This window comes from Haliotis rubra, unplaced genomic scaffold (genome assembly GCF_003918875.1).
Source record: "Haliotis rubra isolate DU_JTF1 unplaced genomic scaffold, ASM391887v1 Scf266, whole genome shotgun sequence".
NCBI classification, from domain to species: domain Eukaryota; kingdom Metazoa; phylum Mollusca; class Gastropoda; order Lepetellida; family Haliotidae; genus Haliotis; species Haliotis rubra.
In genome coordinates, this window is record NW_025766736.1 from 502,828 (window position 1) to 527,117 (window position 24,290).

Here is a 24,290-nt window from a genome sequence, read left to right on the forward strand (position 1 = left end):
CAAGCCCTGAAACGTTGTACTCGAGAATAAAAAGAAGATGTAACCCAGAAAAATCTCTATGTTCATCAAATATCATCTTCTAAAATGCCAATCAAGCACCTTCTATATTATTTACACTCGACGTTTCTGGGCTAATACTTGTCCCTACATCGGGCGTATCTGTTTCCAAGATAGTCAAGCTTAAGTGTCCTCATGTACCAAGCAAAGACAATTACTTGTCCCAAATGTGTTTATATTAAGCACGTGTTGTCATGGAACGACCGCTTGCTACTGTCATGGGATTTCAGCGTGTTAGACCCAGGTCCCCATAAAGGCAATGACAAACTAGTTCTTTTCACGCCAAAGTTTACAAGGATACAAGTTACATATTATCAAACCAGACACTGCACTATTTTCGTATGTTCCAGAACAAAGTATTTTATGTTCAGAATAGTCTCATCCAAGCTACTCCTAAGTAAGCGAATAACGTCTACCTCATACTAAACCATAACAAGACATGTGGGGACTCCAATTAAGGACTGATCTCCAAAACTCATGCTTGTTGTATGAGCTTGTCGTGAGGCTGTGAAACGAGTGCGTTTGATCAGTGTGTTCAGGCTCAGATTTGCATGGATCAGATAAATATTTCCAGATGAATGTACGGTATATAACAACGCTCGGTGCGAAGATCATTTAGGACATAAGGTAGCGCTTTTTTAGAAACAATGACAAGCAAAACATAGTACTCAAATGTACAATTTATCACAATGTGAAATCAAACACAGGAGTACAGGCATCGAATAAAACATGCCACTGTTATCCGGAACAGTGGTACAATGCTGGTGATAACATAAGTGTCAGGCACGACACCGTCCCTATGTGATCCCTCTGTCCCCATCACCTCCAAACTAGACTTAAGGGGATCTTCAAATTTCAGATCAAAATTGGTCCATACCAGTCTGTGCTGGTAGCAAGAGATGAAGTGATGGATGGGTGTTCAGGTTCGGAGACTTGTTTGATTCTATGCCCATGTACTCAGACTGCCAAACAGTAGACAGACAAACCACGTTTCATGTTTGTTAACGAATATTATTGTTTGCATATATTTCATTTGAGGATGACGGACATCTTAAACAGTTGCCCCAGTATACGCAAACCGTATCACTGGAAACAGCGTCAACATGGAGTACTCGGACCCATAGACCTTTCTAGGGAATCACTTTGACACGTCGACGTCAAAAAAAAATATATATTACTCCTAACAATAGCTTAATGACGTCATATAGGCGCGTGTCTGCAATTCCGTTCAATCAATGTTTAGTAACTTTATTTGTTATGTTCAATGACACAACAAACTAACAAACTTCCATGTCCTTGTCCTCGTAGGTTCTGTATTAATATGCCGGTTATTATAACTCTATCTGTCATGTCTATTTTCATGTTTCCTGATTACAAATGCTTCACCGGTCACTCGTATTGTATAACTTTTTGTTCAGCTAATATTGTCAGTACAATATATGTATATATTGACTTCATGTACTATTCATTGATATCTAATTTACAAATATCCAGGTTCTAAAGAGTCCTGAATACAAACATATTTTCTCATCAGTTAGGGAGTCAGATTTCACTGTCCAGTCTTTAGGTTTTATGTAGCCATACTTTGCTAGTGTCTATTTCGTTATTCCTATTCTTACGCTAATACATACAGAAAGTTAATTTTCAAAAAGGATGTCATATTTTGTTGATTAAAGAACCCATTATCTCTATATGAACTTAATGGTTGTAAGTCATCCAATCCTATAATTGGCACTTTTACTCCCAATGGTCTCAAACGACACTGATTATCATCCTGCGTTGGGGTTTTATTTTCTCTTGTTTTTACTAGTGCCGTACTAGTCCATAGTTCATAAGTAATTCTCGTCAAGAAAATACAGATATGCATAATTTTGCTAATGATCATTCAAACACTCGAGGGTCATCATCATCATCATATTCAATAAAATATCATTACTGATAATGTTCGCCATGTCTGTAACATAGCTTACTGCAGAGAACCTACACTGTTACTGTTACTGTACTTTTGACAAGGCCTCGTCCAAACTAAGGGCTTTTCGTTCCAGCTGGATCTAATAATACATACAAACAATTCTACGATTCAACATTGTGTCGGTGTTAACGATATAGTACAAATAGTCACTCAAAAGTACATCTGAAAATAAAGATGGGAGCATTAGTTGCCAAAAGGAGGATTGTTTTTGTAAAATCAGTGTAGCAGCTGTTTAAAGTGACCCAAAATCGTAATCTGTTTCAGGGAGGAGGCTTTACAAAAACAGAATCTGATGCGTTGTGTAAATCCATGCGGGCTTTGTAAATGGCATGATAGAATGCGGACAATCATAACTGCATGTCGACGCCAATAATCTGCGCTGAGAGAAATTTAATCAGGTTCCGTTAAAAATGTTTATTGCTGGATTACTCTTTTGACGAAAGTATTAACTTTGGAGAAATCCTTTCAGGGGTGTGTGTTTACCTGCAGGCAAGGCCAGCTGGGCTAACCCATGTAGTTTGTCAGCAGAAACTGGACATCTGAAAAGGGATTGCTGTGATTTCGATGCGTTAATGTAATGGGAAAAAATATGTTTTTGTGCTTGGTGTAGAGTTGATCGTTGAGATAACAGTGTGGATGATTGTATTTAGAATGCATGGAAATAATAGTGCTTCTAAAATTCAATCACATTTGTCCAGTTAATATGTTCATTTACTGTAAAATTCTAATTTATTGCTTAGACATTTCTGAAATGTTAAGTTTTAAAAAAACTTCTCCCACTTTGTTAATAATTGGTACTAAATCATCTACCTATATAAATATACAGACGATTTAGGTGAACGAAACATGGGAAGGGTAGTCTGCGTATGTGTTGGAATGAACAGGAAAGAATTTGTACTGTAACTTTTGAACTTTTGAGTCGTTGTGGTATCATATTGATTCGTCGAATAGCATTGTCCCTTTAGGCGTATAAAGTATTGCCGTGTTGTTCCAGACTGCTGAGGTCATGATGAACCTGCTAGATATACCCTGCACGTGCCTGTAACACGGGGGCTTCATGGTAAATGACGTCCGCTCCTGTGTATATTTCACGGAGGGGATTGGAAAAGGTCTGAATCTGGAATTCAGACTTTTCTCCTCTCCTGTCTAGCAGGAGCATAATAGGCCATACAATTCGACCTATACCTACATTTAGTCACAGAACAAATATATTTTGGACAATGACAAACATGTCTATAGACTTGTCTCATTTGGGGCTGTGCTATTACATTAGTGGCTGGGCGAAGGAGAAAGCGGTATGTTATATGGCTTGATTGACCAGTTGTCAGGTCCGGTTCACTGCGTCTCGCCGCCCCGCGACGAATTTGGACGGTGTTTATGACATCAACGGTTCGTTTTTGCAGGTTCTTCTGACTCGAAAATCCATCTGGGATACAGACATAAGAGTGAGTGAGTTAATATTTAACGTCACATCGGCAATATTTCAGCCATATCGTGACGAGAACATATTTGACATTGAATATAAATATGTGTATATTATATAAACCTGTCTGCAAAGGACAGTAAAACAACTAGAATATCACAACTACAACTAAAACTAGTGTGGAAATTTAAAACTAATAGCACAATTTGGACAATACAATATAAAAACTGGCTATAGATCGCCAACCACTGAAGGTAGATCACCATACTAAGAGACATAAGACCATCACAAATAGCATCATTTTCAAAGGAAATTTTGTATATTGTGTGTTTGATTGTTGTCTAACGCCGACGTATTCTAGTAAATAATTGAATCTCGATCGGACAATCCACAGACTGCCATCATGAGCATCGATTTACTCAGTTTGGATACGATGACATGTGTTAACCAAGTCAGCGAGTCCGACCACACGATCCTGTCAGTCGCATCTAACCATTTGGTTTTTTAGCTTGCGTGTCATTCAGTGGAGGCCGCGGCATCTAATAACACAGGTACGGTAAGGAATGGTGCCACTGAATAACTCGTGCCGTTTATCATCTAAATCAGAATCTCAATGAGGGTCACATTGAATTCTGTTGACAGTGAAGCAAATGGAAGCTGTTTTTCGCTGCAACAAGCAATACTCCAACAATATAATGACGGATGTAAAGAAGTAGGTAATAGCAGGGCGCCCATTAACATTGCACATCGAAAATGTCAGCCAGCTTATGCAATGCGGCCATCCACGAGAAAGAACAACTTGATATCATTGCAGTAAATCTGAAGGAAGCATTGAGTCAGCAACGTACATAAAAGATAGCCCGGGACCTACAGGCGTATAAGGCGTTAGGAAGATGATAATGTACACAGACAAATGGTAAGTTGATGAAGGCATGCGAGTCGATGGAATGAAAGACAGGCACTTGTTTAATTTGGTAAGAGTGTGGAAATAATACTGGACATAAAGATGGATATAATACTGATAACTAACTAGAGAGATGGATGAATACAGAAATGACAGACGACGGAAGTTCTAATTCCTGACGAGTCATTACTTACAAACCCATTACTTCAGAAACGGAAAGTCACTTGAGAACGTGCTACATGAAGATCACACGGTAAGACCCGTGTCTTGGATAGATAACTTATATCCTCTACAATCAACTTTTAATTAATCTGTCCATGTTCTTGTTAGTTTAAGACCTCATTTTGGTTCTTAGTATATCGCCAGACCTTGTTCTTACAGCACTAATTAGAATGGATTGAAATAGATGGGTTTTGTGTCACAAACAAATGGTCTCTGTCTGCCAACTCATTACCCTGCGCTCATCTTGCAGCGCTGTGACTCTCAACCACCAAAAGAGAAAAATCTCCTCAAACATGGCGCCTGCATTGGTTCAAGACAAACATGACTGATGCGTTTTGATTCTCTTCACAATGCTTATTATAGACAATAATACTGATATGTGTAATTGGCTCTCTGTTCTGATTAGCATTGTTGTGTGTGAAAAGTTCATTACTGGGCTCTCAGCGTTATGGTCTGGATATAATTGATTATCGGTCAGCGTTAAAGCTCATCTCGATTCCACACATCACCAGCGTTACCTCTGTAATAACAACGCCAAGCGAACATGCATTTCTACACTGACAGCCTTCAAAGTAATTTTGTACATCTGTCCGTCACTATGAACGGACAAGTGATACTTTATGTTACTGAGTATCAAAGACTATTTAAGATTCAGTGGTCCAAAGCATTACAGATTAAGGGCCTTTTGTAAACTGAATTAGTTTTTTCTTCTTCTTTGTTCTTGTTGATCACTGGGTTATAATTTCACTTAAAGCGATGTCATCAGTTTTGAGTTTCTTTGTACAGTCATCTTCCAACATCTCAAGCTGTCTGCACCCTTGTCTTGTTCCACATTACATATCAAATTATATATTACAATGCATTACTATCACAATAATTACAGAATTTTCCTAAAATTATTTCGGTATTAAAGAGGGAATTATAGTTATAACCACATAACCATTTTTATGCCTGTGTGTGCTTGAGTGTTGATATCACTCGAAGGAGGGTGGACAGAGTGTACAGGAAATATCCTGCAATGAGAGTCCGGGCACGCTGTGAAACGGCTGACATTTTGCCTCCAGTTATACGACTCACAATTTTCTTTAACATTTATATCATTATAACAAAGGTCTTCAACAAGCAAAAGAAATACGACCTTCAAGAATGAAGACGTTATACAACTGGTGATTATGTTGCTAAGATCTATAATAATGAGAAGAAAAATGTTCCAGCTAATTACGTATAAAACAAACATTTGAATTCGATAAAACGGTTACAATATACATTATTAAATCGAAGTTCAGAAGTAATCTTTTTGCATTTTCTAACGTTGCAATAAGCAATATTACAGCTATGTGTCTGTGAAAATATTGTGTCTGGATCAAACAATTCAGTAGATGACATGTCGAGCATCGATTATACTCACTTGGGAAAGGATGCCATGCTTCAGTCGAATCACTGCGAATGGTCATTTGATACTGTCAGTCGGTTTCAGAATTCTTACCCGGTAGCAATGGGGTTGAGGTCGATGGTCGTAAAGTATTTTCATAATTCTTCAAAACGTTCCGGTAGAATTTTGAATCCATAGTATATAAAGGTGCCACAAGATGTTTGTTCATATACACCAATTGTCCAATTTCCCACAATCACTGGTACTAGTACATTAGTGGCTTGTGTAAAAAGTTTGATGATCTTGACTGTATAGCTTATCTCAAGTCATTTGATATTGTGTGTTTAACAGAGACATTTATCACTGATTTTGCGAACTTAAACTGGCTACCTGGATATCAGACATACTTTGCCCAAGCAGTGATACTATCTTCATCAGGTAGATGTTCTGGTGGTGTTTTTTTTTCGTGTGAGACAAGGAATTGTGAATCAGTCCTATCAACTTAACACACAGATAGACAATTTGATATGTTTAAAATTTCCTAAAGCTGCATTTAATTTAATTAATGATTTCATGTTGTTGCGTATATATGTTCCGCCTGTAGGCTCTTCATTTTACAACAGAAAAAATAATTCAGGTTGCCTTATTCATAAACCTGAGACTTTTATATTGGATCATTGGACTGATTTCACTTCATCGCATGTAGTACTTTGTGGGGATTTTAATGCTCGCACAGCTAATGAAAATAATCAAATCTTTGAGCAAAGTGTAGACTTTGATAATATGTATACATATTGATGAAGACAATGCCCCTGTCGAGCAGCGGGCGTCACATGACTCTACTATTAATAGATTTGGACGCATTTTATTGCATTTGTGTTATGTTTGTCGTCTGTATATATTGAACGGGAGAGTTGAGGGTGACAAAGATGGCGAGTTTACTTATGTAGGAGAAAGGGGTTCTAGTGTTGTTGATTACTTTCTTGCATCTGTTAGTTTTTTTGAGTTTGTAGAAATGCTAAATGTTGGTGATCGGTTAGACTCTGACCATTTCCCCCTTGAGTTATCTTGCAGGTTTCCTTCAAGCAATTATGCTAAGCGTACTGTAGATTGTGATGACCATGACGCTTACTTTAGATTTGCCTGGGATGAATCGAAGGTAGACTTATTTACTGCATCATTGAGACAGATGCTGCATATCAATGATAATTCTTTATTAACTAAACTTGGAAATTCCCATGAAGAGGGGATTGCAGATTTTGTACATTGTCTTCTTCATTCAGCTTCAACTATGAAAAGACAAATGAAGCATTTTGATCCTGGAACTAGTAAACCTAAATTGAATAGCGCTTGTAGACAAGCGAGGACGGAAAGCAGGAAAGCCCTAAGAAAGTTTAGTCAATGTCGCAGTGAATATAATCGTAAAGGTTACTGCAGACTTATAAACATTCATAAATCTTCTTGCAGAAAGTTCAAATATGATATCCAAGCGTCAAGACTTGAGCGACTTAATAACTCCCTAAACAGCCCAAAACAATTTTGGAAAAATATACGCTCTCTGCAAAGTCGCTCTACCCCCATAGGAAATATATCGCAAACGGAATGGTTATGTCATTTTAAGAATCTCTTTTCCAAGGAAGATATTCTTACGATGTTGACAATTGGTTATCAGATTGTGACATCGATGTGCTAAGTGAAGAGTTGATAGGCTTCTGCTGGAATCACCTATTACGGAATATGATATATTGGATGCTGTGTTTCGTCTTAAAGTTGGTAAATCTGCTGGAGTTGATGGTGTTATTTCAGAAATGCTGTAATACTCATCACCTGACATTATGCCCTTCCTGGTTAAAATGTTCAATCGAGTATTGAATACAGGTCGTTTTCCTTCGGTCTGGGCGCAATCTATTATTATCCCGTTATATAAAAACGGAAATGCACAGAATCCTGACAATTATAGGGTCGCTGACTAGTATTCTAGGTAAAACTTTTACATCTATTTTCAACAGTAGGTTAACACAATGGTCGAATATGAGAGATTTAATACCGGAATCTCAAGCAGGATTTAGAAAGGACTACTCAACATTTGATCATATATTTACCTTGTATGCTATTATTGAGAGATATTTATCCTTTAGCAAGCGAAAGTTGTATGTAGCTCTTGTAGATTTCAAAAAGGCGTTTGATTCTTTAGATAGAGATTGAATGTGGAAATGTTTAAGAAACAGGGGTTTGAGGGGTAAAATGTATGGTATCATAAGATCGATGTATTCCAATGTAAAATCATGTGTCCGCTGTGGCAATGGTGTAAGTGACTTTTTCGATTGTCTTGTCGGTCTGCGTCAAGGCTGTGTTTTAAGTCCTCTACTTTTCTCCTTTTTCATTAACGAATTATACTTAGATATCATGAAGTCTGGTAAACATGGCATCCAACTTTCTCCCGATGTAATCGAACTTTTCATGTTATTATTTGCTGATGATGTCATTCTTATGTCCAGCTCTGTAATTGGTCTAGATATACTTTCAGCGTATACAGATAAATGGCAATTGAGTGTGAATCTAGATAAAACAAACATTGTTATATTCCGTAGAGGTGGTCCTTTGTCGGCTAGAGAAAAATGTTTTTTTAAAGATAAACGTATGAGTGTTGTGACTGACCTTGGCATATTGTTTACCCATACGCTGAATCTGAATAAGTCCGTACTTAACCTGGCTAGGAGAGCAAAGAAAGCTCTTTTACAACTTCACTCTGTTGTTCCTATGCTCGGTGTTATTCCACCGACTATTTACTTCAAATTATTTGACTCTCAGATACAACTGATTTTACTGTATGGATCTGAAATATGTGGTTTTAAAGAGTATTATACCATAGAAAAAAATAATTTGCTTGCCTGTAAAATTGGTTTATCAACACCAAATGCTATATGGTTTATGGTGAATGTGGGAGGTTCCCATTGTACATATCATCTTATTGTCGTTGTTTAAAATATTGGTGTAAAATAATTAATATGGCTGAACATCGTTTACCTAAAAAACGCCTTCAATATGCTTTTACATCTTGATTATCTTGGAAAGAATAACTGGACATCTCATATTCGCACCTTACTATTTAGATATGGTTTTAGTTGTATTTGGTTATCACAGACAGTTGGCAATGCAAATATGTTTATTAGACAGTTACGTATGCATTCAACTATTAATGAAAGTTCTAGATATGATTCATATTGTCAATTTAAGCCGTTGCTTGAGCCAGAGTGTTATCTTGCTCACCTTCAATACAGAAAAGTTCGCAATGCTTTTATACGTTTTAGATTAGGCCTTAATGATTTATTAATTAACCGTGGAAGATATGTTTCTATGGAAAAACAAAGATTATGTCCATTCTGTTACATTATTGAAGACGAATTCCATTTTATGTTTTTTTGTCCTGTATATGAAAATCTAAGAAATAAGTATCTACCGCAACTGTCATTATCTCAAATTAATGTTAATCTATTGTCTTCCTTACTTTCCTGCAAAAACCTGCACAACAACACACATGTGGGAGTTGCCCTATTTATCTACAATGCATTTTTGTTAAGAAAAGAATTGATTAGTTAGAAAATCGATTATATATGCCATTGTTAAGATGTATCTCTTTTGTATATAGGCCTACGGCCTTTCATACAATAAAGAATTGAATTGAATTGAATTGACTTAAATACACAGCTAAGTGGGAATTCGTAAATGAACCACAAAAGATTTTGTCAGATTGTTTCAGGGCACTGGAGCTTGCCCATCTGCTGTTTGGGATGTTTACAAAGACAGACTTTTTACAAAAGTTGCTGTCAGCATTGCTTTTGATGTTTTCTGTTTAAATATAGAGGCCAAACGTATCAATAAATATGAAAGAAGAATCGATAGATTATTTTAGAACATTGTTGCAAAGCACGATTATACTTTCTTCATGCAAAGTTTAAACTCCTGTAATCTTTCCGAGGAACATGACATGTCTAACTCCATGCAATGTTGTCAGTTTTCACCTCTTGAAAAAAATCAGGTTTCATTATTCTTTGGAATAAGCGTGTGAATTTTTAGCTTCACTGTTTAGGATGTTTCTGAAGAAGTGATGTGTACAGTGCAAGAAAATCCTTTTCAGAGAATGTTGGAGCGTATTCCAAAGGGCAAAGGTGGGAAATCAAATACCGTGGGAAACGGATGCGTATAAGATGAATAATAACTACACATGTACCAATTATTTGTTTTTTGAAATGATAGGTTATTCCCAGAGATCCATATTAAGTTTATAAACATGGCTGCCTCGCCAACGATGTTGAAGAACGGATTCGACGTTAAAAGACATTGAGGGAATAAGTATGTTGAATTTCAGCTTCATTTGACCTGACGAGGTGGACGCTTAGGAAACAAGACATGGGATAATCTCTCTTCATTTTCAGTCCAATTGCTTTTTACCATATTTTGTTAATGTGTAATCCTTTCCAACAATTCCTCAAACTAAGAAAAAACTGGCTAATAGCAAATCATTAAGATCAAACAGGACCAGGACAAAGCTCATCAGTGTTTGATAAACACATGTTCATGATATATGGTCGGAATAGCAAATCGACTGTAATTTTAGCGGAGATTTACTATGAAAGAAAGTCTTAGGGTTTTGTCGTTGTTATTTGAAACGTGCGATGGAAGAAGCTTTTCAACAAGGATTTTTGCATCCGTATGAGAATACTTGCATCATTTCTTGCCAATGTTTCTCTAAGGGCATGCCGTATATATTATATTTCGCCTGGCACAATCAAAGAACAAACAGTGGATTAAATGATACTTTTTCATATTCCTCTTCAAAACACAATGTCAAAAAAAAAAATCAAAGTAGCGGAATGTTACACATGTAACACTTACCATATCAGTGTGATATTTGAATGGTAGGTTAAGGAAACGGATAGCAGCTTTCGGCTGTATGTTGACATGCAACCTTTTGGTTGGCTATATGGGTTAATTGCCAATTTATCATCCTGGTCTTGTGATGAGTCTCAAACTATTAATATGTCTATATATATATATATACTAGACATATTAATATATATATATATATATATAGATATATATATATATGGCATATTATATTCAATATAATAGTTTCAAATAAGCAAGTTGCACGGAACGTTGCGGTTTAAAATCTGCAAATGTAGGAAAAACAGGAAATGACATATGCCGAATGAATTGTTTTATAGGCAGTTAAGTGAAGAATGTGTTAGATGACATTAGTTTGGCGGAGGGGAGGAATAGATCATCCTGATCTGATGTGATTCGTGAATCAAATGGGTATTTTTAGTAAATGGGCGAGTCTTCTAATTCTCCCAACATTTCATTCATGTCATGGCGTGTCGGCTTATTGTAGATGAGCTGCCCAGAGGCCACAGAGGCTTGAAACTTTGGTACAAGGATAAAAATCAGAGAAATGATTAGAACCAGAATCCTGGTATTGCTAAGATACATAACTCTGGACAAGGCGTTCCATCGTCGTATTGAGGTCATAAGCAGGATCATTTTGTTCCGGAAAAACTCTGAAGAGATGGTGTAAATCCAGCTTGGGTCCATGCAGGTAGTAAAGTCCCCATGGTCCCTAGTATGGTGATCAACCTTCAGTTGCTGACGATACTCAGCCCGTGTGTATTATTGTATTGTCCTGATTGATATTAAATTTTAGAGATAGATGCTAGTGTTAATTCTTGTTTCTGTGATATTCTAGTCGTTTTTACTGTCCTTCGTCGACAGATTTTATAATTTAGTTGTATTTATAATCTATAACTACTTTTAGTAACGACGTGGCTGACATAATGCTAATGTGACCGTACAAATTAACTCGCTCACTCACCCATTGTTCCTATAAATGATGCATTCTTATCCTTGTTTTAGGAGATTACGATGTAGACTGTGACCCTTGCTCTAACTCCCACTATAGTTTCTACATAAATTTATAGGTTTATCTCTGAGATTATTGGGATTGCACATGCTTCGGTTTGATATTAAGGTTTCTTGTGTAAACCCTGTGGTAAGTAAGTTGGTTGATTTGTTGTTTAGCGCCGCACTCAGCAATATTCCAGCTATATGGCGGTGGTCTGTAGCAAATAATCGAGTCTAGACCAGACACTCCAGTGATCAACATAATGAGCATCAATCTATGCATTTTGGATACAATGACATGTGTCAACCAAATAAGCGAGCCTGACCACCCGATCCCGTTAGTCGCCTCTTACGACAAGCATGGGTTATTGAAGACCAAGTCTAACACGGGTCGGACTGACGAATTAGACAGTTCCTGAAGCTTAGTATTATCGGGGTTGGCACAAGGACAATAACACTCGAAGACACATTTCATTATACACTATTAAGGTGGGTGTCTTATTGCAATGGCTTAGTAACTTATTTGAATCTCTTATCATCTAACAACGTAGAACAACCACCCACTTGATAGTGTCTTCCGAGAGAGAGGAAGGTCGACAGTTCGACTGGTTGGCTCGGATTCAGCATATTGTGTCTCAGTGCTGCATCAATGCTAACCTTGGACATGATATCCCTCTATACTACTGCTTGTAGTACAGAAAATGCAGAATAGTATAATCTATCACATATATGTGCATTTACGTGCATTTATCACCAATTCAAAGTAAAGCCAGCATCTGTTGTTACGATAGCTAGCATGGAAATCTTTGACATTGTGCCTTTACTTGAAAAGTATGGACACAACTGTGCCAACCATGTACTATTACACTGTGAAACACTCAATCAAGACAAGAGGCTAGTGCATCAATTCTATCACTACAGGATTATTTACACTCTGTGAACAACGTGAAGAGAAAATCATGGCCTTTATGCCAAGTGGGAAACAAAATGAACTTATTCACTTTGACTCTCAGGCTAGGATTCAAGTCATTGTATATTTCTCTTCATTCCTACACAAACGTAGGGCATATATTTATCCAGACCTCAACTGGCCATCTTATAGCATCAAGTATAAATACAAAATTTAATATATATATCAATAATGTCTTTGTTCATTCCATCTCTTGGCTTGTATTTCGGATGGTACTGCTCTCCATCACATTGCAGGAAATAAAGTATCAATACGTGAACGCATGTCGCTGTATAAGTGAATGAATTTTAGACACAACAATTAACTCCTATTTCTTCAGCTCCGAAGGAAGAAGCGGTGTTCAACCTGCTCTTCCCAAAGGGTTTTTTGCTAACCTAGTTTGATTTCCCACATGAGTTGGAAGCATATGCATGAAGTGTATGAGTGCCGTCTCTAACTTTAAGGAAAGAACAGTTGTCAAAGTCCACGTAATCCATACTGTGCAGCCTTTCAACCCAGATTGCTACGTATGGAATTATACAATTTCCAGACGACCATCTCAGACCAGGGTTATTTCACCCAACCCTCACCTCATCGACTGGCATGATAATTCATTACTTTAGTAACAATACACTGTCATCACTCACCATCATCTATAACCACGTTTTGTTCTTCTTGACACTTGACCACACATGCTTAGTTATATTTAAGTTACAAGTTACAGCTTTGCACTGCTTAGACATAGGCGGGTAATGGGAATATTGACATAAACATCAATAATTTTGATTTTGAAATTAGTCACCACTGTGTTTTCCCATTTTGGGGTTAAAATTGAATTGAAATGGCCCTTCAGTAAAAGTGACAATTCATGACATGTATTCAGAATAACTACCGACCCATCTTGAACTTCGATCGGTGGTTAGATCATCAGCAACCCATTCTTAGTGTATGAGGCGACTAACGGGATCGGGTGGTTAGACTCGCTGACTTGGTTGATGCATATCACAGTATCAAAATTCGATGTATCAAAGTAGCGAATAATGTTACTGACTGGATTGTCTGTTCCAGACTAGATTATTTACAAACTGCTGTCATATAGCTTGAATATTGTTGAATGCGGCGTTCAAACTTCAGTTCACTGACGATGGCTGCCACAAAAGTCTTTTTGACGGACGACCACAATTTGTAACAAGGATCACCATTAAGTAACGATTTACTGGTGGAACCGGGTACAAGGTGTGAAACCCATATGTGGCGCAAGATGTACCATATATTATATTGCTGGATTATTAATAATAGCGGCGTAAAACTACGCTCACGTCCTGCTGGAAATGTGCCACAACGTTGTTGGCATTTTGCATTAGCAGCTGAAGACGAAATGTCCATTGTACGACACGGACGCCTTGTTAGAGTGGTGAGTGTGTGTTTTTTGAAAATGTGTGCGTTCTTTAACAGATGTAAAATTGTTTCATAAGCATATGTACACAATTAATATTGGTTATCAGCAGCCATCTGTACGTAGACATTCGACGTAATCATATTCAAGGCATTGAGGTATGGAAAGAATTTGATACCTGATTTTTGTCTTCTTATAACAAAACTGATCGCTACCTGATTATATTATTTCAACCAAGCAAAAACAAATGACAAGGTAAAACTAAAGATACAGTATGTTGAAGTTTAGGACGGGAAGTTAATCTAGTTTTCTTCAATATTCCACCTTGTAAATGCTACAACAAAAGTAAGAGAATGATGTGACGTATGATGTCATTATCAAAGTTCCTCTGTGACATGTATAACGTAATATATGTCCATAATAGATATACACTAAAGATGTGTTGACATTTGTGCACGTGTATGCATTCAGTAGTTTTCAGTTCTCTATTTTTTACTAAACAATAAACAAGAATTTCTGATTTATTTGCTTGTTCTAGCATGACAGTATTTTACTGCATCTATTCAACTTTAGTAGTATATCAATCATATCACAAAAATCAGATCCACATTGGTGGTAATCCAATTTGCGATGACATTCAAACTGATCGACGAGTTGTTATGAATCTAATAATGAAACATATGTTTTTCTCATACAAAAGATCATCATCCTTTACTCAATGGTCTCCCTTGTCCAACACGTTTATTGTCAAACTTGATCACTCAGACGGAATGATTTGAAGCTGTGCTTTGGCCCTTTTACATCTTTGAGTACAGATTCAGCACCGGTATCCATTTTTGCAAACGCTGTACGTAGCATGACATCAAAGTAGAGATATTATGTATTGAATATTTCAGCCATTATCCGACGTATACGTTTGATAAATACGCCTTGCACTCAAGGCTGGGAGATTTCCTCTAAAGTAAGAATTATAATTGCTCGTTTCCTGTTTATGGCCGATCAAACCAAATGTACCCTTACATTATTAACTACGATTTTCTGTTGAGACCGTGCGTTTACATTGAATTATGGCTAATGGAGATCTTGAAACGAATACATCGCTTCAAAAAGTCCACTTGAAGAACGAAGGTTGTTCAGTCACTAAAAATCCATCCTTTCAAAAAAGAACAGCATTTACATGTAACTTCTGATTACATGGGGAAAATACCTTGACCACCCTTGTTTTAGTACAATATCTTCATCTGAAATATTTATTTTTGTGATGAAGGCTCAAAGGGCTACATGCCTCTCAGATAATTATGCCTCTCTGTCTGTAACCTCGATTTCACCTCGCCTCACGAAGAAGAAATAAACTACTTGAAAATCAGTTCATCGAAGATGAAAATCGTCTTCGTGTCAATCAGTTCAGAAACTCGTTTTTAAAAGACATCATTTAACCAATGTGCACTGAAATGAGGCAGGATGGAAATGGTTATACGAGCATGAAACACGTGCATGCTATGCCCACGCTCGTGCTATTTCAAACTTAGACCTCGGTCAACACAGGAAATAAGGTAACGTGCGCTTTGACAAACAATGTTTTTACTTAGTGACTTCAAGAAGTTTTTTTCAACAGAGTCCCTCCATCTGTGTCGGTAAACTGGTTCTGCTGTTGTCATGACTTCTTACTAGAGATTGAGTGGTTGATATACACTGGAGAGATGGAAGTGGACAATGGTCCGATTCAACAGGAGGTGCTACATCAAATTTTGCTAAAACAACTGATCAAGATAGCTGAAAAATAAATACACCACATTTCCATTGTGGAATATACAAGTAAACAATCCCCTGTGTATGTGAACTCATGTCTATTTTACACCATACCGGTTATCACTGATAAATGATCAAAATACTTTGTGGCCAGTGCTCTATCAACGACATGGAGCAACTCTCATGGATGGGGAGCTTTCAGGAATACTATTGTGTCTGTCATACTCAAACATAATGTCCTTTCATGTCCTATTCGAGCAGCAGTATCTCCTCATAATGCAATAATCAATGTAATACTTAGCTCATAAAATGTGCTGCAAAATATATGGGAAACTGTTTATTTCAGCCATCATTACAAAAATGAGAACAACATCATATTGGTGCTGCAAATGTGCAACGTAACACAGAAATGAACTACGCCAATATATATCTGAGTATTGGCAGTAAAAATAAATATTGGACTACTTATCCACATCCGCGTATAAGGTCGAAAAAATCCAGTCACATCTGATGGACCAAGCCCTGCTTGAATACTTTGGTATTATATCTTATTCCTGCCCTTTGCTGGAAAATTGCTAAGACCATACTCGTTCAACTATTGCACATCACTTTTTGTACAAATGTTTGTTTCTTTTAACGTCGCAGTCAGCAATATTCCAGCTATATGGCGGCGGTCTGTAAATAATCGTGTCTGGCCTGACGATCCAGTGATCAACATCATGAGAATCGATCTACGCAACTGGAATACGATGACATATGTCAGCATGATTTCAGATGGTGTCAACGGACTACAAATCAATATTTGTGCATAGTATGTGCTGTTCCATTCTATGCATTCGACACTTAATTCACGCCCGGTAGATGCAAATAGTCTCCAACGGGTTTTTTTAATCTGCTAAATGGTCCTTCTCTGATGTGTTATTATTGAATGTGGATTCCTACCTATTTGCAGTTACACCTGTGACGTCGCCTAATGGGGCATTTACATATGTCAACTACTCAGTATAAAAACATTAGTTGGTGTATGCATTAAGCGACAAGGAATTTAAATTTTCGTTATTGTAGGCAACAAACTGTCAAATCGCATTTGGTGAATAAAACTTGAATGATTGGCGAGAAATGGAAACTTAAGTAATAGTCTGAAAGCTTCCGGAATGTTCTCTTATTATGGCGATGCATCCTCCTTTATCTTCCACACTTTTCAATAAAAAAATATTCATCCAAACATTTCCCAAAGGGATTTTCCCTCCTATGAAATACAACTTCAAGTACAAACATATACAAAGTTACCTGCTCTGAGTAAACTTTTTGGCAAGTTGTGAATACTGCAATTACAGAAGAGTAAGGTATTTATGACGGTGTGTCAGTAATAGAGCCAGTGTTTGTCTTGGTAGTTGCCAGCCATTCCTTCTCATTAGAGTAAGCGACAGGTGTTAGCCATGATTAATCGGAAATCAAAAGGAAACAGTCTCTCCTCGTCTTCTCTGTCTTCTCATTAGCCGGGGCGGTGAGGTAGCCTAATGGTTTAAGCGTTCGCACGTCACGTTGAAGACCCTGATTCGATTCCTCACATGGGTACGATGTGTGAAGCCCATTTGTGGTGTCCCCGCCGTGATATTGCTGGAATATTGCTAAAAGCGGCGTAAAACTAAACTCACTCACTCACTCCTCATTAGCCTCTGATGCTGATCGGCTCACCTCGCGTCCGCTATAGTCTCTCACGGATCCCTCATGGAGTACAGGCCACTGTATTAGTGTGTCTGCACCCCGTCAGCTGCTGCGGATGTGAACATGTATGTTAGGAACTCCTCGTACATGTATATCTAAGGGAGAGGGTTCTCTGTTTGTTTTCATGTACATGTAGCAACATATTATGTTCATATCTGCAGCCATATGGATTCGTTGTCGAGTGTATATTCCCATGTATTTCAGTCTGCTGTGTGTGTCGAGATCTGTTGCAGTGCTGCCCGTCTTGTTGCAAGGCATCAGGAACACGCTGCTGACTATGTGTAAAACCTTCGTTGCACAGTCTGTCTGCTTCCAAATTTCAGACCCAGGGGTGTACTTATTTGGGAGACTTTAAGCCCAAGTGTCATTCTATTGACAAGGCTCTAGGCCCTGTGGTATACCTGTCTCGGAGGCCTTAAGTTCACTGGTCTGTCTATTTGCCTGACTTTAGGCCTAAAGGTGTATGTGTTTGGGAGGCTTTAGGTATACGGGATTGTCTCTTGGCAAGTCTCTGTGGTCACATATCCAACTATTTGCAAGAGTGTCGGGTTCGGGTCCACCTATTTGCAAGATGTTACTGTTCATTTGCAAGGCTGGACATCCATTTAGAGGTTTATATGTCATTATATGTTTGCAGCGTCATTCTAGTCCATGTGTATATGCGCATCCCCTTAGGTCTTTTGGCCTGTTCATATGTAGCAGAGTTCGCTGAGGTACGTCATATGTTTCGGGATAGACTGGAGAGTTTCCAAGTTGGTACTGTAACGTCTGATTGGGCATATTTCGTTTGTTGATTGTACATATTTCGTGTGTAGGAACAGATTCCTTGTACACATACACCGCGTCACTCTCAGCCAATGTACTCCCTCATAGCATCCCTCTCCTAGATGTCAGGGCAGGAAGCACTCCACATTATGATTGATCGGGAAAGTGACGGCAAACAGTATCTGCTCAGTCCTGTATATTGAAATATATCACACTTGTTGGCAGCCCGTCACTTCTACTACAACCTGGGTACAATGTGTGAAGCCCATTTCTGGTGTCCCCCGCCGTGATGTTGCTGGACTATTGCTAAAAGCGGCGTAAAACCAAACTCAGTCAGTCAGTCTACTACCACCACAATGGTTGATTTATCTCCCTTGAACAGACCCTCTCTGACGTGAAAGCAGGCCAATTTGCTGTGAAAGTACTTACAATGAAACTAATGAAATAACGTAAAGATAATCTATTTGATTGCATCAACAGGATTATTGAACATCAAGAAATCTGCAAAAGATCTTAGCCAGTCCGAAAGCGTCTGTCACTTCCTGTTCCATGTGAGGGTTTCCCTTCTCGAGAATAAAAAAAAATCCCCGGACTTAGGATTCGGGTTGTGAGCCGTAGTGGTGGTTGGAAGAGGTAAATCTTGATTGCAGTCTTCCTCTTTGCGTCTCGCAGCCGTCATTCGCCGCAGCAAAACATTTAACATAACTTGTTACGATTGAAAAATATACGAAATGATTGATGCTAGAGTCAAGATGTAATTACTTTTTGTTCGGAAACATGATAAGCACGTGAAGGATGATGCCTCCTTCCAATTACGCAGATTATCTAAACACTCACTTTAGGACAAGCAGCTTAATGCTTTGTAAACAGACGCTTTATCGAATAAAAATGTATCTAGCTTTTTCTCAAGTCATTAGTTTGATTAAACATAACTAGACTTATAAAGTGTTCTGAATTTTATGTATGTTGTACCAATGCATTTAATTCCGGTTAACGTCACTCTTAATTATTTTTCAGTTTAATTCACGGCCTGTCAGTTCATACTGGCGGACCACAGCTAAGACTAAGGGTTCAGACGTTTGGTGATATTGACGAGAACTGGCGGTGTCCTCTAACCATCAGTTCTATCGCAATACCAGCGAAAGGAAGGGAAGAAAGCGAATGGTGGAATCTCACGTCACAGTGAATGAATGAAAACTGTTTTTCGCCGCACGATCAATTTTCCATCTATTCGAGGTCAAGTCACAAGGAGAGATCTGTTGGAAATATTAGATCATGTTGTTAGGTAATATTATGTGCTGTATGTCTAAGGTTCAGGAGGGTAACTGTTGGTTCAGCTAGTTATCTTTATCATTTACCATTTTAGCAACACCTTGAAGGTGATAAAACTGTCACCATAAATATATACTCAGGATGAACAGAAATTAGAAAGTTCGGAAGATTCTGGTAGTCTGTACACCGTTTATGCAAGCGGCAGATAATGTTTGGCATGAAGCCTTTTCGGAATAGTTAATGCAAAACTTCTACCAATGGTTTAGTTTTACCTTTATTTATCCAAACTTTAGAGAATATATAACCTCAACAGGCATTCATGATTTAACATTTATCTTACATGATACATTAATAGCAAGAACAATACATAATTTTAAGCCATGACATAAATTTCATACCCTGATCGACTTGAACCATGTACAGCACTAAATGTTCGTTGTAACACAAAACGTGAGCATATACCAAATACTGGAGTTTGATTTGTCATAGCAATTTACTAAATTGCAATTTAGCCTTGATATTTTTTTCGGGGTTAATAATTTTAGATAATGTAATCATATCCGATAGATGGTTAAAGCGTTCGCTCGTCACGCCGAAAACTAGGGTTCAGACCCTCACATAGGTACAATGCATGAAGCCCATTTCTGGTTTCCCTCTGATATTGCTGGAATTTTGCAAAAAGCTGCGTAAAACCAAACACCCTCTCTCTTAAGACCGGCCAGTTTTGAGCGGGAGAGATATATGACTCTACAACATTTACTGTTTCGAATATCACTCGAACAAGGAGAACATCACATCTGTCCTTTACATGTACTGAGGCATGACCATGGGTTGGCAGTTCTGAAGGTTTCTTGTAATGGGTTCCGATTGGACATTGGGGAGAGTACATACTGGCCAAAGAGGTACCAATTACAGACCATTAGTTGTACAAGCAGCTGGATTGACATATTGTATTAATTGTTACCGGGCGAAGGCGTTGAAAATAAATGTCTAGATTGGATGGAGGTCAGGTTCGGTGGTTAAGGACTAATTTCTTTCATACAGTAGTCGTAGAGTTTAATTTTTGCGCTGCACTCAGCAATTTTCCAGCTATATGGCGGCGGTCTGTAAATAATCGAATCCAGTGATCAACAGAATGAGCATCGATCTACGCAATTGGGATACGGTGACATGTGTCAGCCAAGTCAGCGAGCCTGACTGCCGATCCTGTTAGTCGCCTCTTACGACAAGCATAGGTTACTGATGATCAATTCTAGCCCTGATCTTCAAGGGTAAGTACTACTACTACTACTAGTAGTAGTAGTAGTAGTAGTAGTAGTAGTAGTATTAGTAGTAGTAGTAGTAGTATGAAGGGGAGAAGGAGGAAGTTGTATGTCTTCTATCTTACATATTGAAAATGTTGATTCCTGCATACGAGTGAGCCTTCTATACTAATGACAACGTGACTTACAAAAAAAAAAGTAATGTGTTTATTGATCATATTTTCATGTTGTATTGGTGGTCAGTACTGCATTCATGACTCAGACGTATCCCGACGACGGCGGTCATTACCCATCCTTTGGTTTGCCTTTATCAGAAGTCTGTAACCATCCATTCAGAAGACGATATCCTTGACAGATGGGTGGCAGCACTGGCATTACACATTTGGAGTCGCTGCATTCTATTTCGTATGCTATATGCTCATTAGATGCCATAAATAAATCCCTCGTGAGGTTTGTTTTTGATTGAATGGACTCTTTTGACTTGCTACATATTTAATTGTTGTAAAATATTAATGCAATCTAGTTAAAATGAAATTGCTATGGTACAGGCAAAGGCCATTTACATGCAGTTGATTGCAGCAGATATCGCTTTACCGTCCTCAGCAATATGCTTTCAATTAGGTATTTTTTAGATGAGGCTGATTTGGTCATATTTCTAAAATGCACTACTGTTATTCACAGTTGGAGAATTGATTACTTGTCAATTGTCGTGGTTGCGAGTGTTATAAATTCAACTGGATGATTATTTTGTTTTGGGGTTTAAAAAACACTTCTCTGAATACTTGGAGGCTTCATCAGTGACTGTTTACGTGATTGACAGTTGAACAAGGTGCGAGTTACTGACAAAGTGATTGACAGCCCATCAGGGGAACATATTGTCGGGGGAATATTTGAAATAAATGACACAACCAAAATGTCCTGACCAGCTGATGATTCAAGAACTGACTGAAGTATCACATACTTGAGATTCGGGCTGTGTTCCTTACGTCACTAAAATGGGCCGAAGTGTTCCATAAACAACATCCACATTGCCTCTACTGGTGATGATGTCGTGGGTAATTTGGAAAATTTCAGTTCAATCAGATTAACGTTAGTTATAAGAAAAACGCTCACTCAATGTATTGGATTATCTCGTCACGAGATCATAACCTACTGATTTAATTTGAAAAACACATGTTTGACAAGAATATAATGATAATGATTGAAGATGAGAATTTCTGTAACGACCTGTAAATGCAGAAATATAGATCTTGAGTGGGCTAATATGTTTGCAATTTCGAACACATAAATATTTATGCTTTGAAATAAATGCCAAGCCATATGAATGATTTAAGAATAACGGTTCTAGAAATGAGAACATAGATATTTGCATGCCATCAAAACATGAAAAATGATTTTAGATTGTTTTGGTATAACGCAAAATATATCTTGGTTTGGTATAACGTAAGACGGCTTCAGTGTTATTAAACAGACATTTCTTTAGAATATGAACACACATATGCCCATATATTGGAAAATCCTATTTGTGCTGCACGTACACAGACAGTAAACACTCCACTTGATTACAGTATGCCAGCGAAATTTGGAAGACACACAAAAATAATGCAATCTGTAAGTTGGTTTTGCCACGTTGGTGAAGTCCATGAGAACGGATAGGTGCATAACCGGGCTTTTCTTGTAATAGAATTAAGACAGATTCTGGCTGCTGTGGGCGAGTTACGACGCCCACGGACCACCGCCCACAAATTAATGATGGAAACTTTCAATTGCGATATGCCTTGCATCGCCATGGACTGCCATTCTTCTGTAAATTTAAAGGTCCACCAAGAAATTCAAGTGTTCTCGTTTTACATAATTATATATAAACGCTGTTTATATTTTTACAGAAGTATACTTTAGCAATCGTACAACGCATAATGTGTAATACTGAGTTCTGAAAACATAAATCGTTCTTAAATTCACAAACGGATGAGACACAATTGTTTAGTTAGCTGTTGGGTCCCAGATAATCAAGAAGACAAAACGCTGTTGACTGTTCAACACAACATGTATTCCGTGGTAGCCGCCATAATCATACAGGAAGTCAGGGGAGAGCACTCTCAATTATGTTAGACGTTATCGTTACCGTTGTGCTCTCAATAACCAACTATCGTAACAACAATGTTGAAAAACACGAAAATGAAGTGACACAACAGTTTTCCGGATAACATGTATTCGATTCGTTCAAGAAGTCAGACAGAATGTTTACTTCAACTTCATGAACGTGTTCGTCAAAAAAAGATTAGTCTTAAATGTCCACAACAGAAGAGAAAAAGAGGACATTCATACCAAAAGTTGTTCATACTTCGTAGATAAATGAAATATCACATGAATGCAATAGGGATAAACGACAATCTGAAGACGTGGATGCTGCTCACCACAAGAAGTAGATATGTTCAAACAAAGTGTAGCATAACGCTACCTGATTCTACACACAATCTTTTTACGCCAACACTTCTTTAGGCTTCCTCGTGTCCATGTTTTTTTAATCATGATGGTTATCTTTTCTGAATGAATGTATGACTGTGCACATGGAACGAAAAAGCTTGTAAATTGTCCTCTGCACAATTGATTTCTGTTGCTGAAATGTTATATTTGACTAGAAAAATCACTCTTATAATACTTCACATTGGAAAGGTTATCTTAAAACAGCATGTAAAAGCCTTCGTGGTCTTTAAATTCTCACAAAAAACTAGCAGTTAAGCTCTGAAGAGAACTTAATCTTTGCCAAGACGTCTTTTAAAGTTTGACAACACGCTAAATAGACGGACACAGGTGTGTTGCTTTTTCTTTCAGAGAAGAATTGTGAAAAAAATAGCATGCTGCTTCACCATCTTCCACAATCTATAATTGTCTTGATGCATGGTACAGAAATTATCACTGAAGACGAATTCATCTTCTGCTGAACCAACTTCACAAGGAATGAATTATAAAAACGGAATACCCGAATGGCTAGTCATTAACATGAAAGGAACCGGTAAATCCACCTCAAAAGTTTGGGTTGGGAGTATTAATTGAACATTTATTTAAGAGACGTTTCCAATATACTGATCTAAATTTGCTTCATTTAAGGAAACCAGCCGGAGGTAGTCGGATGGGGTGAGCTTAGAAACCAGCACGCCTAGACGGAAACGGTATTTCAGGGAAGAATAGAAACAGAGCAGGGTACGATCCGGAGTCAAAATTGTTTTACTTACAGAAAAAGTCCAAAAGTCACATGGAACTGAGACCATGTAAATCTCAAGAAGTAAACTTCGGAAAACCAATCTCAGTGTCCAG